Source organism: Macaca fascicularis, chromosome 11, assembly GCF_037993035.2.
Source record: "Macaca fascicularis isolate 582-1 chromosome 11, T2T-MFA8v1.1".
NCBI lineage: Eukaryota > Metazoa > Chordata > Mammalia > Primates > Cercopithecidae > Macaca > Macaca fascicularis.
The window spans coordinates 139,493,467-139,520,961 of NC_088385.1; the positions used below are offsets into that span (position 1 = coordinate 139,493,467).

General features: G+C 60.4%; 1 long non-coding RNA gene across 3 annotated transcripts; it reads right to left on the reverse strand.

Moving 5' to 3' along the window:
- Positions 1 to 318: 318 nt before the first annotated feature.
- Positions 319 to 17,302, reverse strand: LOC123567613 (uncharacterized). 3 transcript variants are annotated; one of them, XR_012419810.1, is made up of 4 exons: positions 15,951 to 17,302; positions 14,061 to 14,153; positions 11,386 to 11,496; positions 10,618 to 10,953 (listed from the first exon to the last, which is right to left on the reverse strand). It is a non-coding gene; the product is annotated as an uncharacterized lncRNA (long non-coding RNA). The 3 variants fall into 3 exon arrangements; XR_006690687.3 differs by lacking the exons at positions 10,618 to 10,953; positions 11,386 to 11,496 and adding an exon at positions 319 to 801; XR_012419809.1 differs by lacking the exons at positions 14,061 to 14,153; positions 15,951 to 17,302 and having other exon boundaries at positions 11,386 to 12,281.
- Between the last annotated feature and the right edge of the window lie 10,193 nt (positions 17,303 to 27,495).

Below are 27,495 nucleotides of genomic sequence, written 5' to 3' on the forward strand. Positions count from 1 at the left end.
AGTTGATAATCCTTGCCTGGAGCCATAATGTCACCAGCATTTACTAAGTTATATTTTTCAAATTCTATTATCCTTTCTATTTTGTATTATCTGTCACTGAAAATCAAATATCCCCCTAGAAGAAAATCTTGAAATCAGCAGAGTAAATGTAGATGAAAGAGACGTTGAGAGAGAAGCTAATCAACATGAAAGACGTGCAAAAAATCAACATAAGGAAAAAGGGTTTCCCTGAAGTCAAGAGCCCAGCAAGTGGAAGACATGGTGTATCCAAAGACAAATTTCTCTAAAACAACAACAATAATAATAAACACATTGGACTGGCAGATCTGAAGAGGGTATTATTTTCCAGAAAATGTTGAAAGAAAACATCCGACCCTGAGCACTGAGGGTAAAGAAGACTCTTTAGGCAACAAAAAGTAAACCATTTACAAGAAAACAATCAGCCATACTGGCCTCAGTCGTTCCCATCCGTCTTCGGAGCCAAAAGACACAGGAAAACCACGGCTGGGTGTGAAGGGAATGGCTGCAGGGCCACAGAAGCCACACCCAGCTAAGGCAGCACCCAGTACGCAGGCAGAGGTGCTCACCCTCCAGCATGAAGGATCGTCAGCACACAAGAGCTCTTCCTGAAAACACAGATTCCAGCCGGCAAAGCAATCCAGAGTGGAATCCAACTTCAGGAATAGAGAAGCGGCAGCCACTGTGTTCACGAGAGTACGGGGTCGTGGAAAGACGGCCCATACCCAGTGGCGCAGGAATTACCGTCACAGAGTGCAAACCAGCGTTGCAAAGCAGGACAATCTAAAAGCAAGGATAAAACCAACAAGTCGGAAGGTAGGAGGAAAAGAGGCAGAAGAATCAACACACAAATTCTTCATGTTTTACGGCCATGTCTAAAAGTGTCATATATCCTTAAAAGATGACTCGAACCTTGCAGTGCTTTGTAAACTTTTTACAACAGCCTCAGAGAGCACTCTCAAAAATAAGTTGACAGAGAACTACTCATTTGCCAGTCAAAAAAACTCCGTGAGTTTCCTTTTCTCATCTTAAGCTCAAGTGAATGAAATTTAACTCTGACTGAAAATAGCACCTGCAGCGTGTTCAGTGTTTCTGCTTCTCCGTTATTCACCTGGAGTCACGATCACTGGATACCAGTGCCAGCTTTTCCTGGGCGAAGGCATTTTTTTCCTGGCACATTTCTGCATTGATTAAATTCTTTGTAATGAGCATGTGTTATTTTTACAGAAACAATCGAGTACCTTGAATGGAGGAAAAGCACAGAGGGGCTGGAAGCAACCATGCAGGATTTTACACGTTTTTAATGCTGGGTCATGACCAAAGGAATATTTCCGCCCTGTTCACAGTTTTTTAAATCTTTTTAAAGGAGAGGAACACGGCTCCACCTTTCATACTGTATTTTCCTTTGTCTGTTTCTCATCTGATGAATTTCATTACAGTCCATGAATCTGACACAGCAAAGTGGCCTCACCGCCCTCGGGAGAGGCCCCTCTGTCCTGGCTGCCCTTCAGGTGCAGGCAAAGTGATTCCCAGGGCTCCGGGAACATCCACGTGCCTGGACAGCCCAGGTGGCATTGAGCCGGCCACTGAGGTCACAAATGTACCACAAGGAGAACAAAGGCTGAGGAGGGGTCAGCCGTTGGCCCCGGTCCAGGGGGGTCCTCCTGGTGGACAAACAAGATTTCAGCCACCACAGTGCAATCCCTGAACTGGGGCTAGAGCAGGGACTGGAGCTAAGGGGGTGTCAGGATGTGAGCGAGGCTCCTGCAGCGCCCAGAACACAGAGATCAAAGACCCCAGAGCAAGCCTGAATTCCTGGAGCCCTGGCCTCAGAGCTGCAGCCGCCCTGTCGACGAGTGTGTCCGTCCTCCACCTCTGCCCTCCCTTCCTCGTCCTCAGCTCACACGAGGCAGCACCCAGTACACAGGCAGACAGAAGCCACACCCAGCTAATTTGCAGGTGTGCAGCAAATTAATCCACAGTAGGAGTCCCTGCTCCCCAGGGCCCTGAGCCAGCCTCGTGCCCTCTACCCCCGCCCCAGTCACCCCAAAACCTGAGCAGCTTTTCTCTCCTTGGGCAACTGGCTCACTTCGGGTCTAGGTTGTCACCCACCCTCCTGCCTCAGTGCCTCACTGCGAGGAGAGAGAATTGGCTGTGTGGAGCCCTGCACTGCAGGGGAGGGCGTGGGGAAGACCGGGGTCCGGGGTCAGGGAGCCTGGCCTGCCGCACAGGGGCCCCCGTCCTGGACTAGAATGCCAGAGCCAGGCACTGCCCAGCCACCAGGAGCTGCTCACTCCGGATGGGAGATTGTGTTTCTGAGGGCAGGGAAGAGGAAAAGGCTCCCCACGGCCCTCCCTTCTCAGCCACCCCCACCCTAGCCTACGCCATCTTCTCGGAACGATCTCGAAGGATGTGCTTAGTCTCCAGGACTTAGGGCCTATGGAGGGAGATCCTGAAATTCCACCACAAGACACTCGCACCTGCCACCCCTCATGGGGCAAGGGGCTCACCAGGCCTTCTCAGAGCAGGAGAAAAGCACAGGCCGGGTCCTAGGGAAGGGGGTGACCGTGATCCGGGGTGGAAATCCCTGTAGAGAGGCCGTCACAGGTGGGGTCTGGAACCAGTGTGCCCTCCTGAGATGGGGAGAGGGCTCTGGCCCACCCACCGCCCATGTGCAAACCCTCAGCCCAGGGAGACTCGCTCGCCCACTCAGCAGGCCTTCCCGAGACGGCACCGTGGACCAAGGACACAGCTCAGAGTAAATACACCATGTCCCTGCCCTCCAGGTAACCTGGCAGTAGGTGAGGCGTGTTAATCTCAGAAATAAATGAGCTCCATAAAGAAAAATGAGTAGCGAAGAAGTGGGCATTGCTTGAGTGGGCGGCAGGGGTGGCCGGGGCCACTGAGCTTCTCCCTGAATGATGAGTGGGGAGAGTGGGCTGAAGGGAGGCCCCCAGAACCACTGACCATGCCCACACCCCAGGGCCTGTGATGGGACCGTATTTGGAAATCGATGTCATTGCAGATGTACTGGGTTAAGGATCCAGAGATGAGACTGTCCCGGATTTAGAAGGATCCTACATCCAATGACAAGCATCCTATACATAAGAGAGAGAGAGGAGATGTGAGCTCAGAGAGAGGAGAGGGAGACGTGAGCTCAGAGACGGGGGAGGGAGACGTGAGCTCAGAGAGAGGGGAGGGAGACGTGAGCTCAGAGAGAGGGGAGGGAGACGTGAGCTCAGAGAGAGGGGAGGGAGATGTGAGCTCAGACATGGGGGAGGGAGACGTGAGCTCAGAGAGAGGGGAGGGAGACGTGAGCTCAGAGAGAGGGGAGGGAGACGTGAGCTCAGAGAGAGGGGAGGGAGATGTGAGCTCAGACATGGGGGAGGGAGACGTGAGCTCAGAGAGAGGGGAGGGAGACGTGAGCTCAGAGAGAGGGGAGGGAGACGTGAGCTCAGAGAGAGGGGAAGGAGACGTGAGCTCAGACATCGGGGAGGGAGACGTGAGCTCAGAGAGAGGGGAGGGAGACGTGAGCTCAGACATCGGGGAGGGAGACGTGAGCTCAGAGAGTGGGGAGGGAGACGTGAACTCAGAGAGAGGGGAGGGAGACGTGAGCTCAGAGAGAGGGGAGGGAGACGTGAGCTCAGAGAGAGGGAGACGTGAGCTCAGAGAGAGGGGAGACGTGAGCTCAGAGAGTGGGGAGGGAGACGTGAGCTCAGAGAGAGGGGAGGGAGACGTGAGCTCAGAGAGAGGGGAGGGAGACGTGAGCTCAGAGGGGGGAGGGAGACGTGAGCTCAGAGAGAGGGGAGACGTGAGCTCAGAGAGTGGGGAGGGAGACGTGAGCTCAGAGAGAGGGGAGGGAGACGTGAGCTCAGAGAGAGGGAGACGTGAGCTCAGAGAGGGGGGAGGGAGACGTGAGCTCAGAGAGAGGGGAGACGTGAGCTCAGAGAGTGGGGAGGGAGACGTGAGCTCAGAGAGAGGGGAGGGAGACGTGAGCTCAGAGGGGGGAGGGAGACGTGAGCTCAGAGAGAGGGGAGGGAGACGTGAGCTCAGAGAGAGGGGAGGGAGACGTGAGCTCAGAGAGAGGGGAGGGAGACGTGAGCTCAGAGAGAGGGAGACGTGAGCTCAGAGAGAGGGGAGACGTGAGCTCAGAGAGTGGGGAGGGAGACGTGAGCTCAGAGAGAGGGGAGGGAGACGTGAGCTCAGAGAGAGGGGAGGGAGACGTGAGCTCAGAGGGGGGAGGGAGACGTGAGCTCAGAGAGAGGGGAGATGTGAGCTCAGAGAGTGGGGAGGGAGACGTGAGCTCAGAGAGAGGGGAGGGAGACGTGAGCTCAGAGAGAGGGGAGGGAGACGTGAGCTCAGAGAGAGGGGAGGGAGACGTGAGCTCAGAGAGAGGGGAGGGAGACGTGAGCTCAGAGAGGGGAGGGAGACGTGAGCTCAGAGAGAGGGGAGACGTGAGCTCAGAGAGTGGGGAGGGAGACGTGAGCTCAGAGAGAGGGGAGGGAGACGTGAGCTCAGAGAGAGGGGAGGGAGACGTGAGCTCAGAGAGTGGGGAGGGAGACGTGAGCTCAGAGAGTGGGGAGGGAGACGTGAGCTCAGAGAGAGGGGAGGGAGACGTGAGCTCAGAGAGAGGGGAGGGAGACGTGAGCTCAGAGAGAGGGGAGGGAGACGTGAGCTCAGAGAGAGGGGAGGGAGACGTGAGCTCAGAGAGGGGAGGGAGACGTGAGCTCAGAGAGTGGGGAGGGAGACGTGAGCTCAGAGAGTGGGGAGGGAGACGTGAGCTCAGAGAGAGGGGAGGGAGACGTGAGCTCAGAGAGAGGGGAGGGAGACGTGAGCTCAGAGAGGGGAGGGAGACGTGAGCTCAGAGAGAGGGGAGACGTGAGCTCAGAGAGAGGGGAGGGAGACGTGAGCTCAGAGAGAGGGGAGGGAGACGTGAGCTCAGAGAGAGGGGAGGGAGACGTGAGCTCAGAGAGAGGGAGACGTGAGCTCAGAGAGAGGGGAGACGTGAGCTCAGAGAGTGGGGAGGGAGACGTGAGCTCAGAGAGAGGGGAGGGAGACGTGAGCTCAGAGAGAGGGGAGGGAGACGTGAGCTCAGAGAGAGGGGAGGGAGACGTGAGCTCAGAGAGAGGGAGACGTGAGCTCAGAGAGGGGGGAGGGAGACGTGAGCTCAGAGAGAGGGGAGACGTGAGCTCAGAGAGTGGGGAGGGAGACGTGAGCTCAGAGAGGGGAGGGAGACGTGAGCTCAGAGAGAGGGGAGACGTGAGCTCAGAGAGAGGGGAGGGAGACGTGAGCTCAGAGAGGGGAGGGAGACGTGAGCTCAGAGAGAGGGGAGACGTGAGCTCAGAGAGAGGGGAGGGAGACGTGAGCTCAGAGAGAGGGGAGGGAGACGTGAGCTCAGAGAGAGGGGAGGGAGACGTGAGCTCAGAGAGAGGGAGACGTGAGCTCAGAGAGGGGGGAGGGAGACGTGAGCTCAGAGAGAGGGGAGACGTGAGCTCAGAGAGTGGGGAGGGAGACGTGAGCTCAGAGAGAGGGGAGGGAGACGTGAGCTCAGAGAGAGGGGAGGGAGACGTGAGCTCAGAGAGAGGGGAGGGAGACGTGAGCTCAGAGAGGGGAGGGAGACGTGAGCTCAGAGAGTGGGGAGGGAGACGTGAGCTCAGAGAGTGGGGAGGGAGACGTGAGCTCAGAGAGAGGGGAGGGAGACGTGAGCTCAGAGAGAGGGGAGGGAGACGTGAGCTCAGAGAGGGGAGGGAGACGTGAGCTCAGAGAGAGGGGAGACGTGAGCTCAGAGAGAGGGGAGGGAGACGTGAGCTCAGAGAGAGGGGAGGGAGACGTGAGCTCAGAGAGAGGGGAGGGAGACGTGAGCTCAGAGAGAGGGAGACGTGAGCTCAGAGAGAGGGGAGACGTGAGCTCAGAGAGTGGGGAGGGAGACGTGAGCTCAGAGAGAGGGGAGGGAGACGTGAGCTCAGAGAGAGGGGAGGGAGACGTGAGCTCAGAGAGAGGGGAGGGAGACGTGAGCTCAGAGAGAGGGAGACGTGAGCTCAGAGAGGGGGAGGGAGACGTGAGCTCAGAGAGAGGGGAGACGTGAGCTCAGAGAGTGGGGAGGGAGACGTGAGCTCAGAGAGGGGAGGGAGACGTGAGCTCAGAGAGAGGGGAGACGTGAGCTCAGAGAGAGGGGAGGGAGACGTGAGCTCAGAGAGGGGAGGGAGACGTGAGCTCAGAGAGAGGGGAGACGTGAGCTCAGAGAGAGGGGAGGGAGACGTGAGCTCAGAGAGAGGGGAGGGAGACGTGAGCTCAGAGAGAGGGGAGGGAGACGTGAGCTCAGAGAGAGGGAGACGTGAGCTCAGAGAGGGGGGAGGGAGACGTGAGCTCAGAGAGAGGGGAGACGTGAGCTCAGAGAGTGGGGAGGGAGACGTGAGCTCAGAGAGAGGGGAGGGAGACGTGAGCTCAGAGAGAGGGGAGGGAGACGTGAGCTCAGAGAGAGGGAGACGTGAGCTCAGAGAGTGGGGAGGGAGACGTGAGCTCAGAGAGAGGGGAGGGAGACGTGAGCTCAGAGAGAGGGAGACGTGAGCTCAGAGAGGGGGGAGGGAGACGTGAGCTCAGAGAGAGGGGAGACGTGAGCTCAGAGATTGGGGAGGGAGACGTGAGCTCAGAGAGAGGGGAGACGTGAGCTCAGAGAGTGGGGAGGGAGACGTGAGCTCAGAGAGAGGGGAGGGAGACGTGAGCTCAGAGAGAGGGGAGGGAGAGGTGAGCTCAGAGGGGGGAGGGAGACGTGAGCTCAGAGAGTGGGGAGGGAGACGTGAGCTCAGAGAGTGGGGAGGGAGACGTGAGCTCAGAGAGAGGGGAGGGAGACGTGAGCTCAGAGAGAGGGGAGGGAGACGTGAGCTCAGAGAGGGGAGGGAGACGTGAGCTCAGAGAGAGGGGAGACGTGAGCTCAGAGAGAGGGGAGGGAGACGTGAGCTCAGAGAGAGGGGAGGGAGACGTGAGCTCAGAGAGAGGGAGACGTGAGCTCAGAGAGGGGGGAGGGAGACGTGAGCTCAGAGAGAGGGGAGACGTGAGCTCAGAGAGTGGGGAGGGAGACGTGAGCTCAGAGAGAGGGGAGGGAGACGTGAGCTCAGAGAGAGGGGAGGGAGACGTGAGCTCAGAGAGAGGGAGACGTGAGCTCAGAGAGTGGGGAGGGAGACGTGAGCTCAGAGAGAGGGGAGGGAGACGTGAGCTCAGAGAGAGGGAGACGTGAGCTCAGAGAGGGGGGAGGGAGACGTGAGCTCAGAGAGAGGGGAGACGTGAGCTCAGAGATTGGGGAGGGAGACGTGAGCTCAGAGAGAGGGGAGACGTGAGCTCAGAGAGTGGGGAGGGAGACGTGAGCTCAGAGAGAGGGGAGGGAGACGTGAGCTCAGAGAGAGGGGAGGGAGACGTGAGCTCAGAGGGGGGAGGGAGACGTGAGCTCAGAGAGTGGGGAGGGAGACGTGAGCTCGGAGAGTGGGGAGGGAGACGTGAGCTCAGAGAGAGGGGAGGGAGACGTGAGCTCAGAGAGAGGGGAGGGAGACGTGAGCTCAGAGAGGGGAGGGAGACGTGAGCTCAGAGAGAGGGGAGACGTGAGCTCAGAGAGAGGGGAGGGAGACGTGAGCTCAGAGAGAGGGGAGGGAGACGTGAGCTCAGAGAGAGGGAGACGTGAGCTCAGAGAGGGGGGAGGGAGACGTGAGCTCAGAGAGAGGGGAGACGTGAGCTCAGAGAGTGGGGAGGGAGACGTGAGCTCAGAGAGAGGGGAGGGAGACGTGAGCTCAGAGAGAGGGGAGGGAGACGTGAGCTCAGAGAGAGGGGAGGGAGACGTGAGCTCAGAGAGAGGGAGACGTGAGCTCAGAGAGGGGGGAGGGAGACGTGAGCTCAGAGAGAGGGGAGACGTGAGCTCAGAGAGTGGGGAGGGAGACGTGAGCTCAGAGAGGGGAGGGAGACGTGAGCTCAGAGAGAGGGGAGACGTGAGCTCAGAGAGAGGGGAGGGAGACGTGAGCTCAGAGAGGGGAGGGAGACGTGAGCTCAGAGAGAGGGGAGACGTGAGCTCAGAGAGTGGGGAGGGAGACGTGAGCTCAGAGAGAGGGGAGGGAGACGTGAGCTCAGAGGGGGGAGGGAGACGTGAGCTCAGAGAGAGGGGAGGGAGACGTGAGCTCAGAGAGAGGGGAGGGAGACGTGAGCTCAGAGAGAGGGGAGGGAGACGTGAGCTCAGAGAGAGGGAGACGTGAGCTCAGAGAGGGGGGAGGGAGACGTGAGCTCAGAGAGAGGGGAGACGTGAGCTCAGAGAGTGAGGAGGGAGACGTGAGCTCAGAGAGAGGGGAGGGAGACGTGAGCTCAGAGAGTGGGGAGGGAGACGTGAGCTCAGAGAGAGGGAGACGTGAGCTCAGAGAGTGGGGAGGGAGACGTGAGCTCAGAGAGAGGGGAGGGAGACGTGAGCTCAGAGAGAGGGAGACGTGAGCTCAGAGAGGGGGGAGGGAGACGTGAGCTCAGAGAGAGGGGAGACGTGAGCTCAGAGATTGGGGAGGGAGACGTGAGCTCAGAGAGAGGGGAGACGTGAGCTCAGAGAGTGGGGAGGGAGACGTGAGCTCAGAGAGAGGGGAGGGAGACGTGAGCTCAGAGAGAGGGGAGGGAGACGTGAGCTCAGAGGGGGGAGGGAGACGTGAGCTCAGAGAGTGGGGAGGGAGACGTGAGCTCAGAGAGTGGGGAGGGAGACGTGAGCTCAGAGAGAGGGGAGGGAGACGTGAGCTCAGAGAGAGGGGAGGGAGACGTGAGCTCAGAGAGAGGGGAGGGAGACGTGAGCTCAGAGAGAGGGGAGGGAGACGTGAGCTCAGAGAGAGGGGAGACGTGAGCTCAGAGAGTGGGGAGGGAGACGTGAGCTCAGAGAGAGGGGAGGGAGACGTGAGCTCAGAGAGAGGGGAGGGAGACGTGAGCTCAGAGAGAGGGAGACGTGAGCTCAGAGAGGGGGGAGGGAGACGTGAGCTCAGAGAGAGGGGAGACGTGAGCTCAGAGAGAGGGGAGGGAGACGTGAGCTCAGAGAGAGGGGAGGGAGACGTGAGCTCAGAGAGTGGGGAGGGAGACGTGAGCTCAGAGAGAGGGGAGGGAGACGTGAGCTCAGAGAGAGGGGAGGGAGACGTGAGCTCAGAGAGTGGGGAGGGAGACGTGAGCTCAGAGAGAGGGGAGGGAGACGTGAGCTCAGAGAGGGGAGGGAGACGTGAGCTCAGAGAGGGGAGGGAGACGTGAGCTCAGAGAGAGGGAGAGGTGAGCTGAGAGAGGGAGACGTGAGCTCAGAGAGAGGGGAGGGAGACGTGAGCTCAGAGATGGGGGAGGGAGACGTGAGCTCAGAGAGAGGGGAGGGAGACGTGAGCTCAGACGGGGGAGGGAGACGTGAGCTCAGAGAGAGGGGAGGGAGACGTGACCTCAGAGAGAGGGGAGGGAGACGTGTGCTCAGAGAGGGGAGGGAGACGTGAGCTCAGAGAGAGGGGAGACGTGAGCTCAGAGAGTGGGGAGGGAGACGTGAGCTCAGAGAGAGGGGAGGGAGACGTGAGCTCAGAGAGAGGGGAGGGAGACGTGAGCTCAGAGATGGGGGAGGGAGATGTGAGCTCAGAGAGGGAGGCCACGGAAGGCAGTGGCCAAGGCTGGAGAATGCGCCACAGGCCCAGAACCACAGGCAGCGGCAGAGGCAGAGAGGCCTGGAGTTGGGGGGACTCTGGCTCCGCGCCTCCAAGAGCCCAGCCAGCACGCCTCGGCCTCAGCCCTCCGGCCTCCGGAACAGAGGGAAGGCGAGGTTCTGTCGATTCTGGTGGCCCCATGTGTGCTGTGCTGGACGGCAGTCGCAGGAAACATATTTGAGAGAAAGAGGCAGCTGTGGGTGAGGGTTCCGGGCAGAAGGAGGAGTAGGTGCAAAGGCCCTGGGGCAGGGGCGGTGTCAGGGCTGGAGGCTGAGGGATGGACCCACAAATCCTGTACAACTTCCAGTGCAGAGGAGGCCCCTGCAGGTTCCCAGGCAAAGAAACAATGCTGGAGGCCTTTGTGTGAGGTGAGATGCAGTGTGGCCAACAAAGCAAGAACAAGATGAGGACACACAGGCTGAGATGCAGGGCAGGGGTGGCACAAACCCCCGCAGACCCAACCCTACAGACCATCCCCTAACCATCCCCCGCAAGTCCATCCCCCACTGGGAAGGGTGCCGGGGGACAGGCCACAGCTGCTCCCAAGAAGACGCCAAAGGCAGGAAGGAAGCGTCGGTGCAGACAACAGAGCATTGGAAAAAGCCGCAGAGTCATTTTCTAGAACTGCGGGCGGGTGGGAGGCGTTCGTGCCCATAGCGGCTCCCCGTGAGGCTTCAGCAGATCTGGCTTCATGGAAAGGACCGTGAGGAGACACTCCCTCCCCCCTAGCTGAGCCCACACCCTCAGAACTTCTGCGGGAAAACGGTTTATGAGCTGTGTGTGACCAGGTGGCCGCAGCTCAGGGCTCAGAGGGGCTCTGCCCTGCGGTTCTGAAGCCCAGCAGCTGTGTTAATTGCCTCGTAACGTGGCTGCGGGTTGCTGTATGAAAACAATCGGCATCCAGGCACTGTCCTCTGTCCACAAGTTGAGATTTGATTACTTTTTTATCTCTAAATTAAATTCCCTCTCGTGCTTGTCTCGTTACATTAAATCTCTTTAAATCTTAATAGACTGCAGCTCAGGCCCCTGATAACAGCATCTGGTACTCACGGGTCCCTGGGCCTCAAGGCAAGGACGAGGGAAGGGGATGGCCAGCGAGGCAGCTGGCTCCGGGCACCTGGACGCTGAGGCAGAGGAGAGAGGGTCCTGGGACCCAGGGAGGGTTCTTGCTCCTCAGAACTGCTGCAGACACCAGCAACAACCTTCGAGCAGCCTCCCAGCACCTTTGAGGGGCCTCCCAGGGCAGGAAGAGCACCAGCACCTGCAGAAACGGTTTGCCGGGCTCCTCCCCACTTCCCAGGCTCCTCCCCGCGCTTCCAGACCCAGCTCCAATCTTGCAGGAAGCTCCTGGCCGCGCCCCGGCCCCACCTGGGCTCAGTCCAGCCAGGCTGACCCCAGCCCCACCCTCCGCACGCAGGGCCACCTAGCACAAAAGGCCTTGGCGCTCCTCTGCCTGCACCAAGTTTTGGCCTTTCCCCAACCCTGTCTCGCCGGGAGTGGGGGTCTCAGGCCTGCGGCAGGCAGGGGAGTGGGGGTCTCAGGCCTGCGGCAGGCAGGGGAGTGGGGGTCTCAGGCCTGCGGCAGGCAGGAGGACACAGCCGCGGGCCGGTGGGAGACGCGGTGGCTGACGGAAAGTGTCGCTCTGGCAGGTGACGGGGCCGGGACTGGGGTGGCCTTGCCGCTCAGCTCTCACCCATGCACTCTTCCGAAATTACGCTTGGAACTTGTACCGCGTCAGTGACAATCACAGGCCGCCTGTCTCGGGTGCGCGGATGGGGCCTGTAACACGGCCTGCGTTCATCTTCTGAAACCAAAGACCCCACGCTCCCCGTCACTAAAGGGCTCCGGGGAGGCACAAATGGCCCCTGGTGGCCGCTGTGGCGACTGTGGCCTCGGGGCCTCCTTACGGCACCCGGCCCAGGTTAACCACCCTGTAAGCTGCACGGAGCACCAGGGGCCACGTGAGCTGAGCTGGAGCTGGGGACTCAGGAGGTGCCGTAGCCCCGGCTCACAGGCGTGTCCCTACTCAAGGTCCCCGCGAGCTGTCACAAAAGCAGGAGGAGGCGCCAGGGAGAGGAGGGCTGGGCTGGAGATCCACAGCCGGCCGAGGGCACAGGTGAGGGCAAGGCCCTGTCCACCCAGCAAGGGCGGCCCTGCAGCCTCTGGCTCGCCTCCCTGTGCCCAGGGCTGCAGCCTCCACTTTCGGGACGAGCCACGTTACCTGGCTTAGGTGAAAGTAATTCTATGTAACCACAGACTGAAAAAGAGGAGGATGGCTGTGTGGAGAGAAATTTGGTTATGGGGTCCCAAGGACCCTTGTTCAGCTGAGCCCGCTCCTGACCCTCCCCTGTCCAGGCCCTAACGCAGCTGTTGCTCCTCTCTGCTCATGAAGGGCCTCGTATGGGAACACGGTGCTCCCCGTTTCTCCGGCTGCAAATTCACGCCTGCCCCCGTTCTGAGGAGAAGAAAGGCAGATGGGAGATGCGTGAAGATGGGAGATGCATGACAGGTGCCTTCCAAAGCTATGTGTGACGGGCGCGCTCGAGCACGGCCGCACGTGGTCGGGGATGCGGCCACACCGGGATTTGCTTTTGAGAAACCCTCCTTAATGCTTGCTCAGAACTCTGGGATCATTATTTCGTTATTTGCCTATTCTTGCCTTTTGCTATTTCAGAGTGAAACGCATCATCCTAAGAAGCTCCCTTTTTGAGGGAAGAAAAAGGAAAGAGGTACCGATTTCAATGTTACGGAGGGAAATTTGGGGAAACAACGCCAGGCGCTGCCCAGGATGAGGGTCCAGAGAGAGCAGGTGGCTGCAGCTGACAGCAAAAGACCCCCAAGCTCCGCCATCCAAGCACGTGCACCACCCGGCGGACGAAACGCAGCCGAGGTGACAGCAAATAAGTACAATTCATTCACCAGACCCCAACCACCGCCACTGGAACACAGACACCCAACAGGCCAGACAAAACGCCGCTCCGGACGCCCAGACAAAACGCCGCTCCGGATGCCTCGTGGGACCATCTCCCCGCACTGGGCCCGGCGTCACCCTCTCCAACACTGGGCCCGGCGTCACCCTCTCCAACACTGGGCCCGGCGTCACCCTCTCCAACACTGGGCCCGGCGTCACCCTCTCCAACACTGGGCCCGGCGTCACCCTCTCCAACACTGGGCCCGGCGTCACCCTCTCCAACACTGGGCCCGGCGTCACCCTCTCCAACACTGGGCCCGGCGTCACCCTCTCCAACACTGGGCCCGGCGTCACCCTCTCCAACACTGGGCCCGGCGTCACCCTCTCCAACACTGGGCCCGGCGTCACCCTCTCCAACACTGGGCCCGGCGTCACCCTCTCCAACACTGGGCCCGGCGTCACCCTCTCCAACACTGGGCCCGGCGTCACCCTCTCCAACACTGGGCCCGGCGTCACCCTCTCCAACACTGGGGGTGGTTGCAGGTGACAGAGACCCGAAGAACAGTCACCTCCACAAGAGGCGTTTGCTCTCCTTCCCCCGAGAGCAGAGCCCGGGGGCCCAGGGCCACCAAGACGAGTCCACTCCTCCAAGTCTCAGGCTCTGGGCACCCTCGATCCGCCACCCTGCTCTCCCCAGGGACCCTCGATCCGCCACCCTGCTCTCTGCAGGGACCCTCCAGCCACCCCACTCTCTGTGGGGACCCTCCAGCCACCCCGCTCTCCCCAGGAACCATCTGGCCACCCCGCTTTCCCCAGGTTCTGGCACAGCCCACGGGGGCTGCCCCGCATCTGCCTCCATCTGCACGGGGGCCCCCCCAACCCTACCTCAAACGCTTGCTGGGCCGACTGCACCACCGCCCCAGAGCTTGCTAGAGCACAAAGCCCGCCCAGAAGAAAGAAGAAAGCCAGGAGAGGGAGAACAGCAGACTCCAGACATCGTGGGAACGCCCGGACCGCGCTGCGCCCGGGGCCTGTTACCGTCCCTCTCATCTCAGCTCCTCTCAGCGAGTCGCCTGTTTCTTTGTTTTTTCTTTGTTTTTGTTTTTGTTTTGTTTTGTTTTGTTTTGTGCTTAAACCCCTGTGAGGTGTGCTCTGTCCCTGTGATTAGACACCTGGCAGATTGTCAAAGCTGCGTGACGTCAGGGCTGTGATGCCTTTGTAGCAAGGTGAAGTCCTCAAGTTTCTGTGAGCTCAGATCCTCCGCGTGGGCCCCAGAGCATGGGGGCCACAGGGCCAAGAAGGTGCCTCAGCGTCAGACAACCCTGGAGCCGGCAGACGGCGCCCAGCAGCAGGTATCCCGGGGACCTGCTGACTCCAGGCTGGTCTGCGACCCTCACTGAAGACGCTCTTACCTGTAGGAAGGTGCCGGGGACCTGTATGACAAACCTTCCACTGACCTGTGCTCCAGGAACCACGTGCGGTGCTGAAGTTCAGGCGGCATATCCCACCGGACCGTCTTCACTGCCGTGGCAGCAGCTAACCTAGACTGGCTTAAGTAGAAAAGGAAATTTGTTGATTAGGTCAGACAAATCAACACCGGTGGGTTCAAGGAGTGCTGAACACGGGGCCTGGTGTACCTGGGAGGACGCCCACCTCCCCGGCCCTGCTCTGCTCTCCCAGTTCCAGTTTCAAACAAGCTGCCCCCATGGGGCAAGACGGCGGCAGGGGTCACAGCCAAACCCTCCTGGAAGTGGCTGCAGCCCAGGGTCACCCATCAGTCTGTGTTTGGGAAGAGGCAAGGCTCTGGCCAGTTCAAGAGTAGAGCATGAGGCCCCTCAAAGCACCGACTGGGAAATGGAAAGGGGCTCAGTTCTCAGAGTGACAGAGATACAGAGACTGCGAGACAGCGTCACGCAAATGGACGGGGGCTGGGTCATCCTCAGGGCAGACAGGCACCAACTCACCGGGGAACCACCCTGGAAACATGGGAGGTGGGACTCAGAGCCAGAGGCGGGGACCGAACCTCCAGACCAGACAGAGGACTGACAAAACAAGGAGAGGCGAAAGCACCTCCACAAGAGACAGGCCACCAGGGCCGGGTCCGTTTACTGTTGGGCGACCGCACCTTTCCACGGCAACAACCCCACAACCCAGGAGTTACCACCTTTTCTGGAAATGTCTGCCTAACCTGCTCCTTCATCTGCACAAAATTCAGTGTGGGTATGAATGAGGCTGCAGAACTGCCCTGTGCGGCTGCCCGCGGCGCCCTGCCTGTGGGGGGGCTGTGACCCTGCGCCTCTGTAAAGCTGCTTCTCCCACCACCAGCTGACTCTTGAATTCATTCCTGAGCAAAACCAAGAAACCTCCCAGGCTGAACCCCAATTTGGGGCTCCCCATTCTGCATCACTGGGGGAGAATGAAGGAGAAAGCTGAGTCACCTGGGGGAGGCCAAGGGTCAGTCATCCAAGAGATAATGGGCGCTGAGTCACCATGGACAGTGGACGCCGAGTCACCCCGGACAGTGGACACCAAGTCACCCCAGAGACAGCGGATGCCAAGTCACCCGGGACAGTGGATGCTGAGTCACCCCAGAGACAGCGGACACCAAGTCACCCGGGACAGTGGACGCCGAGTCACCCTTGGGACAACCATTGCCGAACAACAAAATACTGGCCAGCTCCCTCCTGTCACTGGGTCTGTTGCTGCTGTGACATCACGTCACCAGCACCGCAACGGCTCAGAACAACAGCCACGTGTTCCTCACAGTTCTGGGGTCTGGACGTCTTCCCCCCGAAGGCCCTGGGCGGGAGCCTTCTTTGCCTCTGTCGGCCTCAGGGGCCTGCTGGCTGCCCTTGGCATCACCAGGCTTGTGACTACTCCCTCACCGGTGACCTCACCCTCCCCCATGACTGCATCCTCCCCCGTGATCACACCCTCCCCCGTGACCTCTCCCTCCCTCGTGACCTCTCCCTCCCCCATGACCAATCCCTCCCCGTGACTGCGCCCTCCCCCGTGACCTCACCCTTCACCGGACCGCTCCCTCCCCTGTGACCTCACCCTCCGCCGTGACCGCGCCCTCCCCCGTGACCTCGCCCTACCCCATGACCAATCCCTCCGCGGTGACCACACCCTCCCCCGTGACCTCTCCCTCCCCCATGACCAATCCCTCCGCCATGACCACACCCTCCCCCGTGACCTCACCCTCCCCCGTGACGTCACCCTCCGCCGTGACCGCGCCCTCCCCATGACCTCACCCTCCGGCAGACCGCGCCCTCCCCTGTGGTCTTGTTCTCTGCTGAGTGGTCGAATCTCCCTCCCCCTCTCTTGTGATTGACTTTAGGGCTCACCTGGATGATCCAGGACACTCTTCCACGTCGAACTTCTTAATGTATTCACATCTGCTGACTCGTTTTTCCTCCTAAGGCCACAGTCACAGGCTCCACAGATCAGGACCTGAGGTCTGCAGAGGCCATCACTGGCCTCCCACAGGGACCCGCACCGGAGGTGCTGCTGACCAGCTCTGACCAGCACATTGCAACCTGGGAGCCGCTTCGCTGTGCGTGGCCTGCAGTGCATCCTGAACTCCATCCTTCCAGCGTTCTATACGCAGACACACACAGGCACACAGACATGCCAGCAAACCCATATGCATGTGTACATACACACGTATGCACGTATACACTTCCAAACACTTATACACATGCACGCACACACACAGACACGCCAGCAAACCCATATGCAAATGTACACACACACATATGCACACACACGAATACACTTCCAAACATTTACGTATACACATGCAAGCCCAGGTACATGCAAATACATGTGGACACATGTAAACACATGTCACACACACGTGCACAGCATGCTCATATGCACACATGTACACACATGCACAGATAGAGCTGTACACATCAGACATGAACACATACATGTACACATCTACATACGTACACAGTTGCAAATGCACATGCACGTACGTGTGCTTCATGTGTGTATGCATAGATACATGTGAGCATGTACATATACTCATGCACACACATGAAATCACACATATATACACATAGACATGCATGGATTGTGAACATACATATACACGTGTGCATGTATGTGCACATATGCACCTGTGCATGTATGCAGGTACACACATGCCTGCACACACAAACACGCACATATGCACACATGTACACATACACACATGTGAACTCAAACACACAAAACACACACACCCCTGGTGCTTTCTGGGATTGCCTCCCAGTAAGCTACCAACATGTAGGCCCTTGTCTCATGCTTTCTGGGAGAGCCCCAGCCAGTGCCAGGGGAGCTTGTTCCCCCCGCCACCTCCCCCGGCCCTGTGGGTCATCTGCTCACTCTGACCCACCGACCCAGCTGGGGGAAGAACCTGCTCACTGGCCAGTCCAGGTCGTTGGCCCTGTAGAGCGAGGGGTGGAGCCAGCACCTCCCGGGCCACAGATGCAGCCTGTGGGGTGGGAGATTCCTGGAGGAAGACCCAGGACCCTGTTACCAAAGGAAGGGTCCAAGGATGCCAGGAGGCAAAACAAGAGACGTCCAAGTAGAGGCTGGGTGTGCAGGGAGACCCCAGTCGGCTGGACCTACTCCTGCATGTTCCACAGACGTGGCATCTCAGGGACGCCAGTGGGTGCCCGCCCCACCTGCCGGGAGGACCCGGCAAACCCCGCAGCCTGTGCAGAAGCCGAAGGGCCCCGGCCCCCTCTCCTGCCTCGTCTGTGGGTCTGTGGGACGTTCTCCTTCCGTCTGGCTCCCCCAGGACAGGGGACGGCCCTGCAGCACTGCCGAGATCGGGAGGTTGCAGCAGGAAACCGACCAAACGTCTTCAGGAAACGAGCGGGTGAGCAGCTCCGCGGAACGTGAGGCAGCAGGAGACTCACAGGGGTCTTCGCGTCCCACCCCTCCACAGACCCTGGCTCTCCGGGGACCCAGCCCCTCCCTCCAGCAGCGAGGCCTTCTCCTGCAGCGACCCCCATGGGCTTGGGACAGCCCCACCGAGGAGACAGGCCATTTCTCTTACCGTCTCCTGTCTCTGAAGAGAAGGAGGAGGTAAAAGCTGAAAAACAGGAATGAAGTCAGTGGCAAGACCAGCTGGTGCCACTGATGACCAGGCCTGAGGTTAAAAGATTAATTCCCCACTGTAATCACCTCCCGCTGTAGCCACCCCCTGCTGTAACCAACCCCCACTGTAACTACCCCCCACTGTAACTACCCCCCACTGTAACCATCCTCCAACCACCCCCCACTGAAAACACCCCCCACAGTAACCAGCCCCCACTGTAACCAGCCCCCAACCACCCCCAACCACCCCCCACTGTAACCACCTCCTGCTGTAACCACCCCCCACTGTAACCACCCCCCACTGTAACCACGCCCACTGTAACCACCCCCCAACCACCCCCCACTGTAACCACCCCCCACTGTAACCACCCCCCAACCACCCCCCACTGTAACCACCCCCCACTGTAACCACCCCCCAACCACCCCCCACTGTAACCACCCCCCACTGTAACCACCCCCCAACCACCCCCCACTGTAACCACCCCCTGCTGTAACCACCCCCCACTGTAACTACCCCCCACTGTAACCACCCCCCACTGTAACCACCCCCCACTGTAACCACCCCCTGCTGTAACCACCCCCCGCTGTAACTACCCCCCACTGTAACCACCCCCCACTGTAACCACCCCCCACTGTAACCAGCCCCCAACCACCTCCCACTGTAACCACCCCCTGCTGTAACCACCCCCCACTGTAACCAAACCCACTGTAACCACCCCCCACTGTAACCACCCCCCAACCACCCCCCACTGTAACCACCCCACTGTAACCACCCCCCAACCACCCCCCACTGTAACCACCCCCCACTGTAACCACCCCCCACTGTAACCAGCCCCCACTGTAACCACCCCCCACTGTAACCACCCCCCACTGTAACCACCCCCCAACCACCCCCCACTGTAACCACCCCCTGCTGTAACCACCCCCTGCTGTAACCACCCCCCACTGTAACCAAACCCACTGTAACCACCCCCCACTGTAACCACCCCACTGTAACCACCCCCCAACCACCCCCCACTGTAACCACCCCCTGCTGTAACCACCCCCCACTGTAACCACCCCCCACTGTAACCACCCCCCAACCACCCCCCACTGTAACCACCCCACTGTAACCACCCCCCAACCACCCCCCACTGTAACCACCCCACTGTAACCACCCCCCAACCACCCCCCACTGTAACCACCCCCCACTGTAACCACCCCCCAACCACCCCCCACTGTAACCACCCCCCACTGTAACCACCCCCCAACCACCCCCCACTGTAACCACCCCCCGCTGTAACCACCCCCCACTGTAACTACCCCCCACTGTAACCACCCCCCACTGTAACCACCCCCCACTGTAACCACCCCCTGCTGTAACCACCCCCCGCTGTAACTACCCCCCACTGTAACCACCCCCCACTGTAACCACCCCCCACTGTAACCAGCCCCCAACCACCTCCCACTGTAACCACCCCCTGCTGTAACCACCCCCCACTGTAACCAAACCCACTGTAACCACCCCCCACTGTAACCACCCCCCAACCACCCCCCACTGTAACCACCCCACTGTAACCACCCCCCAACCACCCCCCACTGTAACCACCCCCCACTGTAACCACCCCCCACTGTAACCAGCCCCCACTGTAACCACCCCCCACTGTAACCACCCCCCACTGTAACCACCCCCCAACCACCCCCCACTGTAACCACCCCCTGCTGTAACCACCCCCTGCTGTAACCACCCCCCACTGTAACCAAACCCACTGTAACCACCCCCCACTGTAACCACCCCACTGTAACCACCCCCCAACCACCCCCCACTGTAACCACCCCCTGCTGTAACCACCCCCCACTGTAACCACCCCCCACTGTAACCACCCCCCAACCACCCCCCACTGTAACCACCCCACTGTAACCACCCCCCAACCACCCCCCACTGTAACCACCCCACTGTAACCACCCCCCAACCACCCCCCACTGTAACCACCCCCCACTGTAACCACCCCCCACTGTAACCAGCCCCCACTGTAACCACCCCCCACTGTAACCACCCCCAACCACCCCCCACTGTAACCACCCCCTGCTGTAACCACCCCCTGCTGTAACCACCCCCCACTGTAACCAAACCCACTGTAACCACCCCCCACTGTAACCACCCCCAAACCACCCCCCACTGTAACCACCCCCCACTGTAACCACCCCCCAACCACCCCCCACTGTAACCACCCCCTGCGGTAACCACCCCCCACTGTAACCACCCCCCACTGTAACCACGCCCACTGTAACCACCCCCCAACCACCCCCCACTGTAACCACCCCACTGTAACCACCCCCCAACCACCCCCCACTGTAACCACCCCCTGCTGTAACCACCCCCCAACCACCCCCCACTGTAACCACCCCCCACTGTAACCACGCCCCACTGTAACCACCCCCCAACCACCCCCCACTGTAACCACCCCCTGCTGTAACCACCCCCTGCTGTAACCACCCCCCACTGTAACCACCCCCCAACCACCCCCACTGTAACCACCCCCCACTGTAACCACCCCCCACTGTAACCACCCCCCACTGTAACCAGCCCCCAACCACCCCCACTGTAACCACCCCCCAACCACCCCCACTGTAACCACCCCCCACTGTAACCACCCCCCACTGTAACCACGCCCCACTGTAACCACCCCCCAACCACCCCCCACTGTAACCACCCCCTGCTGTAACCACCCCCCACTGTAACCACCCCCAACCACCCCCCACTGTAACCACCCCCCGCTGTAACCACCCCCCAACCACCCCCCGCTGTAACCACCCCCCACTGTAACCACGCCCCACTGTAACCACCCCCCAACCACCCCCCGCTGTAACCACCCCCCACTGTAACCACCCCCCACTGTAACCACGCCCCACTGTAACCACCCCCCAACCACCCCCCACTGTAACCACCCCCCGCTGTAACCACCCCCCGCTGTAACCACCCCCCACTGTAACCACCCCCCGCTGTAACCACCCCCCGCTGTAACTACATGTGCTCTCAACCTATCACTGCCCTTTCACATGGGACCCCTTGGGGGTGGGGCCGCTGTAAACAGGGCTGGCTCGCTCTCTGCTGGAGGCTGGGGCCTGCTTTTCTCTCCGGGTCTCTCCATGGGCTGCTTGGGCTTCATCCCTGAACAGGGCTGCTTTCTAGGAGCCCCGAGCAGAAGCTGCATCACCTGGAAAGTCTAGTTTTGCTCCCACCAAAATCCCAAATCCCCCCAGTTTCACAGGGGACACAGGCCCCACCCCTTCTCAGGAGGGTCCTCTCGCAGGAGAACCTGAGTAGGGGGCTGTTGCGTTATCTTGAAAATCCAGAATCTGCCACTCAGTCACACAAGTGAATGAACGAGCTGGTGGAGAAGACGTCAAATCACCACCGGAGGAGGGGCCGCCCCTGCAGGAGGAGGCTGGGCTGTCCAAGCCAAACTGGTCCCAATCCACTCACACACCCGCGTACTCACACACCCACCCACCCATCCAAACACACATCCACTCATCCACCATTCGACCATCCATCAACCCATCTAGGCATTCACCTATCCCCCACCCACCCATTCATCCAGTCACCCACCCATTCATCCAATAACCCACCCATTCATCCACCAACTGATCCATTCACCCACCTCCCCCATCCAAACACACATCCACTATCCACCATTCGACCATCCATCAAACCATCTAGGCATTCACCTATCCCCCACCCACCCATTCATCCACCAACCAATCCATCCATCTGTCCACCCACCCACCCATTCATCCACCAGCTGATCCATTCATCCACCCACCCACCTCCCCCATCCAAACACACATCCACTATCCACCATTCGACCATCCATCAAACCACCTAGGAATTCACCTATCCCCCACCCACCCATCCACCCATTCATTCATCCACCCACCCACCCATCTATCTATCCACACACCCATCCACTCATCCACCATCCATCCACCCATTTATCCACCTAGCCATTCACCCGTACACCTACCCACCCACCTAATCACTCACCCATTCATCCACCCACCCATCCACCCATCTATCCATCCACACACCCATCCACCTGTCTACACACCCATCCACTCATCCAAACACCCATCCACTCATCCAAACACCCATCCACTCATCCACCATCCACCCATCCATCAGCCCATCTAGGCGTTCACCTGTACACCTACCCACCCACATATCCACCCACCCATCCATCCACCCACCCACCCACCCATTCATCCAATAACCCACCCATTCCTTCCATTCACACACCCATCCACCCTATCACTCATTCATCTATCCATCCACCCACCCACCCACCCATCTATCCTTATTTACTGAGTGTCCACTGGACACCTGCTGTGTGACTGTTCTCCATCCTGAGACAATTGCTCCCTCCCAGGCATAAAACCTGTGTTTTCATGGGCCTTATATGTGAGTGGGGGTGGCCAGGGAGATGAAAGGTGTGTGGGGGGCTCTGCCAACTGTGGGAGGGGACAGACATCTGAGGAGAGCTGACGTCCAGCGAGGGTCCCATCTCCAGCTGCCCAGGTGAGGACCAACGTCACAGACACATTTTCCTGCGTGGCCGGGCAGCTGTGGCCTCAGGGGGCTGGAGAAGGCCTGATGTGGCCTCACAGGCTGCAACCCAAGCCCCTGCCTCCACCTCCCCTGCTTGTGGGGGGTGGGCAGTGAGGAGCCGGGGCCACTGCGGGGGGCTGAAAGGATGTCCATGCTGAGCACGCACCGGCCAGCTTTGAATTTCAGGTGACAGGAGATTTGCTTGTGTGTGTTTTATCTTTTGCCCAGTGATCAATAAAATGTAATTAATTTTAAAAGAAGACCACCGGTCTGTTCTGCACACTTGGTAAACGTGGGAGGTGTCTGCATCGCAGCCGTGAAGGCAGGAGGGAGGAGGGACACGCAGGAGGGAGGAGGGACACGCAGGAGGGAGGAGGGACACTCAGGAGGCCCTGCCAGGCGGCTGAGGAGGAGACGAGGGGACCGCAGGAGGGAGGAGGGACATGCAGGAGGGAGGAGGGACATGCAGGAGGGAGGAGGGACACGCAGGAGGGAGGAGGGACACGCAGGAGGCCCTGCCAGGCAGCTGAGGAGGAGACGAGGGGACCGCAGGAGGGAGGAGGGACACGCAGGAGGGAGGAGGGACATGCAGGAGGGACGAGGGACACGCAGGAGGCCCTGCCAGGCAGCTGAGGAGACGAGGGGACCCCCAGTGTCCTCCTTCCCAGGAGCAGCTTCTCCTCGGACAAGAAAGTGAATTCGTCCCGGAAGTGGCATCTGGGAGGAATCACAGCCCTCAGGCCAGAGACCAGGACATCTGCCAGGTCAGGGAAGGCCCAGGAGCCGCAGGACCGGGGGCACAGTGTGGAGCCTGCAGAGGAGCAGGTGGTGTGAGGCGTGGGAGGAGGGCTCCGGCCCTGCACTCACAGTGATGCTGCGGGACCAGCTGCTGGACTCTGGGACGGAGAGGGGGCGGGAGGTGCTGAGGTGCAGCCAGAGGGGGAGCATCATTGGCCCGGGGGACCCCAGGCAGCCGCTGGAACTGCCGTGGAGCCCAGGAGCCCTGTGGGGCAAGGCCAGGAGGCGGCCAGGGACCCTGCTGCATTCCAGGATCTCAGGGAGCGACCCAAGCAGGAGGCCCGCCTCATGAAGCCATCAGGGTAAACAAACAGCATTTAAAGGCAACGGAACCCTTGTGTTGAGGGCGCCTGGCCCTGGTGCGGAGCTGTGATCTTCGAGACTCAGAAAACAAAGCTTTCCCAGGACCTTGAAAATGTTTTAGACCAAAGAACAAAAACCTTTGCTCCAAAATACCAGAAAAGAAAACTTCTTCTTAGAAATTGATCGGGTTGGGCCGGGCGCGGTGGCTCAAGCCTGTAATCCCAGCACTTAGGGAGGCCGAGACGGGCGGATCACGAGGTCAGGAGATAGAGACCATCCTGGCTAACACGGTGAAACCCCGTCTCTACTAAAAAATACAAAAAACTAGCCAGGCGAGGTGGCAGCGCCTGTAGTCCCAGCTACTCGGGAGGCTGAGGCAGGAGAATGGCGTAAACCCGGGAGGCAAGGCTTGCAGTGAGCCGAGATCGCAGCCACTGCACTCCAGCCTGGGCGACAGAGCCAGACTCCGTCTCAAAAAAAAAAAAAAAAAAAAAAAAAAAAGAAATTGATCGGGTTGGATGACATGTTTAAAACCGGTGTCGCCATATCAAGGAGGCAGGACGGCGTCCAATGCTGCCAGGGCCAGGCCGGGGAGTCAGCAAGACGGCGTCTGATGCTGCCAGGGCCAGCCCGACTTCCCGGCCTGCTCAGCCCCAGGCCCTGACGGACCCCTCTGCGGAATGACTCTGGGTCCCGCAGAACGACCTTGCCCTTGAGTTGCCAGCGGCTGCCTGGTGGGGATGGATGGAGGGTTGGGCCTCGTTCCCCGAGGGAAGGGGCGGGTGCATTTGAACCCCAGGACCTCGCCCTGGAGCCAGGGAGGGAGGGCACAGCCTGGGGAGCTGAGGGGACCTGGGGAAGCTCCCAGCCCACGACAGGACAGTGATGTCACCCGGAGACCGGGTGCTGCCAGTGGGAACTGCAGCCGTCTCTCTCACGGAGGTCCTGTGCTTTGGTGCCCGTCAGGGCCCAGCGAGGATGCAGAAATCCGCCAAGCCGTTTCGCTGGCAGGGCTAAGGGACCAGTGAGGACCACGGAGTGAGGCAGAGGCTCTTCCCACAGAGGGGGAATCAGAGCAGCAGGAACCGTGATCCCCCAGCCTACAGGTGTGGGAGGAGAGGTCGCCCATGCAGGGACACAGCCAGGCCAATGACGTTGGGGGACGGAGACCCCAACCTCTCCCTTCCTGACCTCTGACCTCCTGCAGGTGCCACAGGGGCTGAATCTGACTCAGAAGCCGGTGGCCAGTGCCCCAGTCACAGCACAGGTGGGAGGGCAGCTCCCCAGCCATGGCCAGCAACCTGTCAGGACGTGGACAGGTTGAGCCACGTCTACGGTCCGGGGAAAGACACTGGGGTCTATGGGTTCCTCCCTGCTGGATCCTGAGGGGCTGTCTCTGAGGGGTACAAAGTTGTGCCCACAGGCCCTGGCGTCCTCCAAGAGCTTCTGCTGTTCTGAGGTTCCTGCATCCAAACAGGACCACATGCCCTGCCCTGGAGCCCCAGTACCCCCACTCCGTCCCGTGAGGAGCACATCCGTGGCCAGGACCACGGAGCCCCCCACCCCCAGCACCCCCACTCCGCCCCGTGAGGAGCATATCCGTGCCCAGGACCATGGAGCCCCCCACCCCCAGCACCCCCACTCCGTCCCGTGAGGAGCACATCCGTGCCCCAGGACCACGGAGCCCCCCACCCCCACCACCAGGCCCCAACAGGGCTGGGCCAGAGGCCAAGGTGGAACCAGAATCCTGAGGACCCACAAGGCAGCAGGGTCCCTTCCCCAGACTGCAGGCAGGAGCCCCTCACCCTTGACCCCTCTGAGGACCTCCTGCTCCCAGCAGTTCTGCAGCTAAAATGCTGCCTGGTCAACACCCTCCCATGACTCCTTCCCTGGCTCTGTGCTAATGAGGGGGGTGTCCAGAGCCGGCAGGGGCGTGTCCAGAGCCGGCAGGGGGGCTTCCAGAGCTGGCAGGTCCAGGAGCGGATGGCAGCAGCTGCAGAGGTACCGGCAGCCAGGCCAAGATGCCGCTATGGCCGGTGGAGGACTCGGGTCCCTGGGCTTCTCAGGAGGGGCTGCCTGTGGAGCACCGCCGGGTCCTGCTGGGGGTGTGCACAGAGGCAGAGGCGGTCCCGGGAGGTCCTGGGGAGCAGGCGGCCCTGCTGTCCCCTCCGAGAGCCTCCCTCAGCTGCAGCCGGGTCCCTGTTGTCCGACTTCTCCTTGTGTCCAGCCCGTGGGGGTCACCAGCAGGATGGAGAGGTGGGTGCTCCCCTGCCCCGTGCCTTGGGGCTGTATCCCAGCCGCAGGTCCGTTCACCGGAGGCCCTTCGTCCCCAGCCTGGCTCTCCTGGGTTCCCAGAAACTCCACTTCCTCCCCTCTCCCTTCTGGGGTGGGCACAGGTGGAGCTGCAGTCAAACCCTCAGAGACAGAAAGCAGAAGGGGAGCCAGCGGCTGGGGACGGGGCGTCATGTTTCATGGGGACCCAGTTTCCGCCCGGGAAGAGGGGAAGGGGGCCGGGTTTCCGCCTGGGAAGAGGGGAAGGGGGCCGGGTTTCCCCCTGGGAAGAGGGGAAGGGGGCCGGGTTTCCGCCCGGGAAGGTGGGAAGGTTCTGGGCGCCGTGACGGGGGAATGTGCTTCACGCCACTGAGCTGTGCACTTAAAATGGTCCTGGGGTAGATTTTATGTTATGTGTATTGCACCACATTTTTAAAAAATAAATACATTTTTAAAAGCAGATGGCAAAAATGCCAGGTGCGCTGGACCTGGGGAGGAAGCGGGAGTGGCTGCCTTCTCTCTGCCATGGTGCAGCTTCCAGGGCCGAGTGCGGCCCCGCCTGTGCCTAGTGAGGGCTGAGCACACACAGATGGGCTGTTTCTGAGAAGCACATTTAGGCTCTTGGGACAGCAGAGGGAGACTCGGGGCCTGGGGCTCCCACCCCACATGGCAGGTGTGTGCTGGGAAACCAGGGGGCTCCAGGCACATCTAAGGCAGCACCTATCCAACTCGCAGGGCCCCGGGCTGGGGCCTTGCTCCTGCCCAGTCCCGGCCCCTGGAGGACCCTTTTGTCTGGCGCTTCTCCCACAGAGCCCCCCAGTGCCTGCACCAGAGCTGGGGAACCCGCCGCTTGGCCCTGTGGAAGGCGACGCCCTTTTCTGTTCAGAAGACAAATGAGGCAATGGCCTGCAGTCAGCGCCCCAGAGGGGATGACCTGGGGGACACCCCAGACCCCGCCCGTCCCCCCACCTCCAGCCCTGTGGGCCTGACCCAAGGCTCTGTCCCCCAGGGAAGTCCAGCCACATCCTGCCTGAATCCCAGACCCCAAGAACAGTGAGGTGAGAGGCCCATAAACAGGCCTATGGGGCAGGTGGGCAGAATGACCCACCATGTAGAGACGAAGGACCCCCTGCCTGGGGAGAAGAAAACACAGGCCCTCTGATCGTCCTGAATAGAGGGGCTGGGGGCCCAAAATCTCCCTCCCCCAAGTTCCAAACGCCATGGCAGAAAGGGTCTCCAGCCCTGGGGGTAACAGACGGCCCACAGCAAGGAGCCGGGCTTTCCTGGATGGTTTCATAGCTGAGCCAGGTTGAGCCGAGGGATGCTGCCCTCGACATTCCCAGCAGGCGCGGCTCAGGAGCACCTCGCCATCTGCAGCTCCCTGGGGGACGAGAAGGAACGGCAGCCACCCCTTTCTTGGGCACTTTCGGCTCCGCCGAGAAGACTCGACACGCAGAGACCCTGCTCCTTGTTAAATGGGAATGAGGCGTGGCACAGACACAGGGCAGCCACCTATCACCGCACAGGTTGTCCACTGCCCAGCTCTGGGGCCAACCCCCTCGGCATCTGCGCAAACCGTACCTCCCGCGTGACGACCGTGTCCGGCCTGCTCACCTGTGCGAGGCAGCCCCGCACAACAGGTCCCCAGGCCACAGGAGCACCAGAGGAGAAGCCATGCCCACCGCGAGGGCCATCTGGGTTCACTTCCCTGTCTCCACTCAACCCCAGGCCCACAACCACAGCCACACAGCCCCACATAGCATCATCATCTCTGGGATCCATCGGCGGTGGGGGGAGCCATCTCCCACCTCCCACCTCTTACCTCCCTCTGCTTCCCC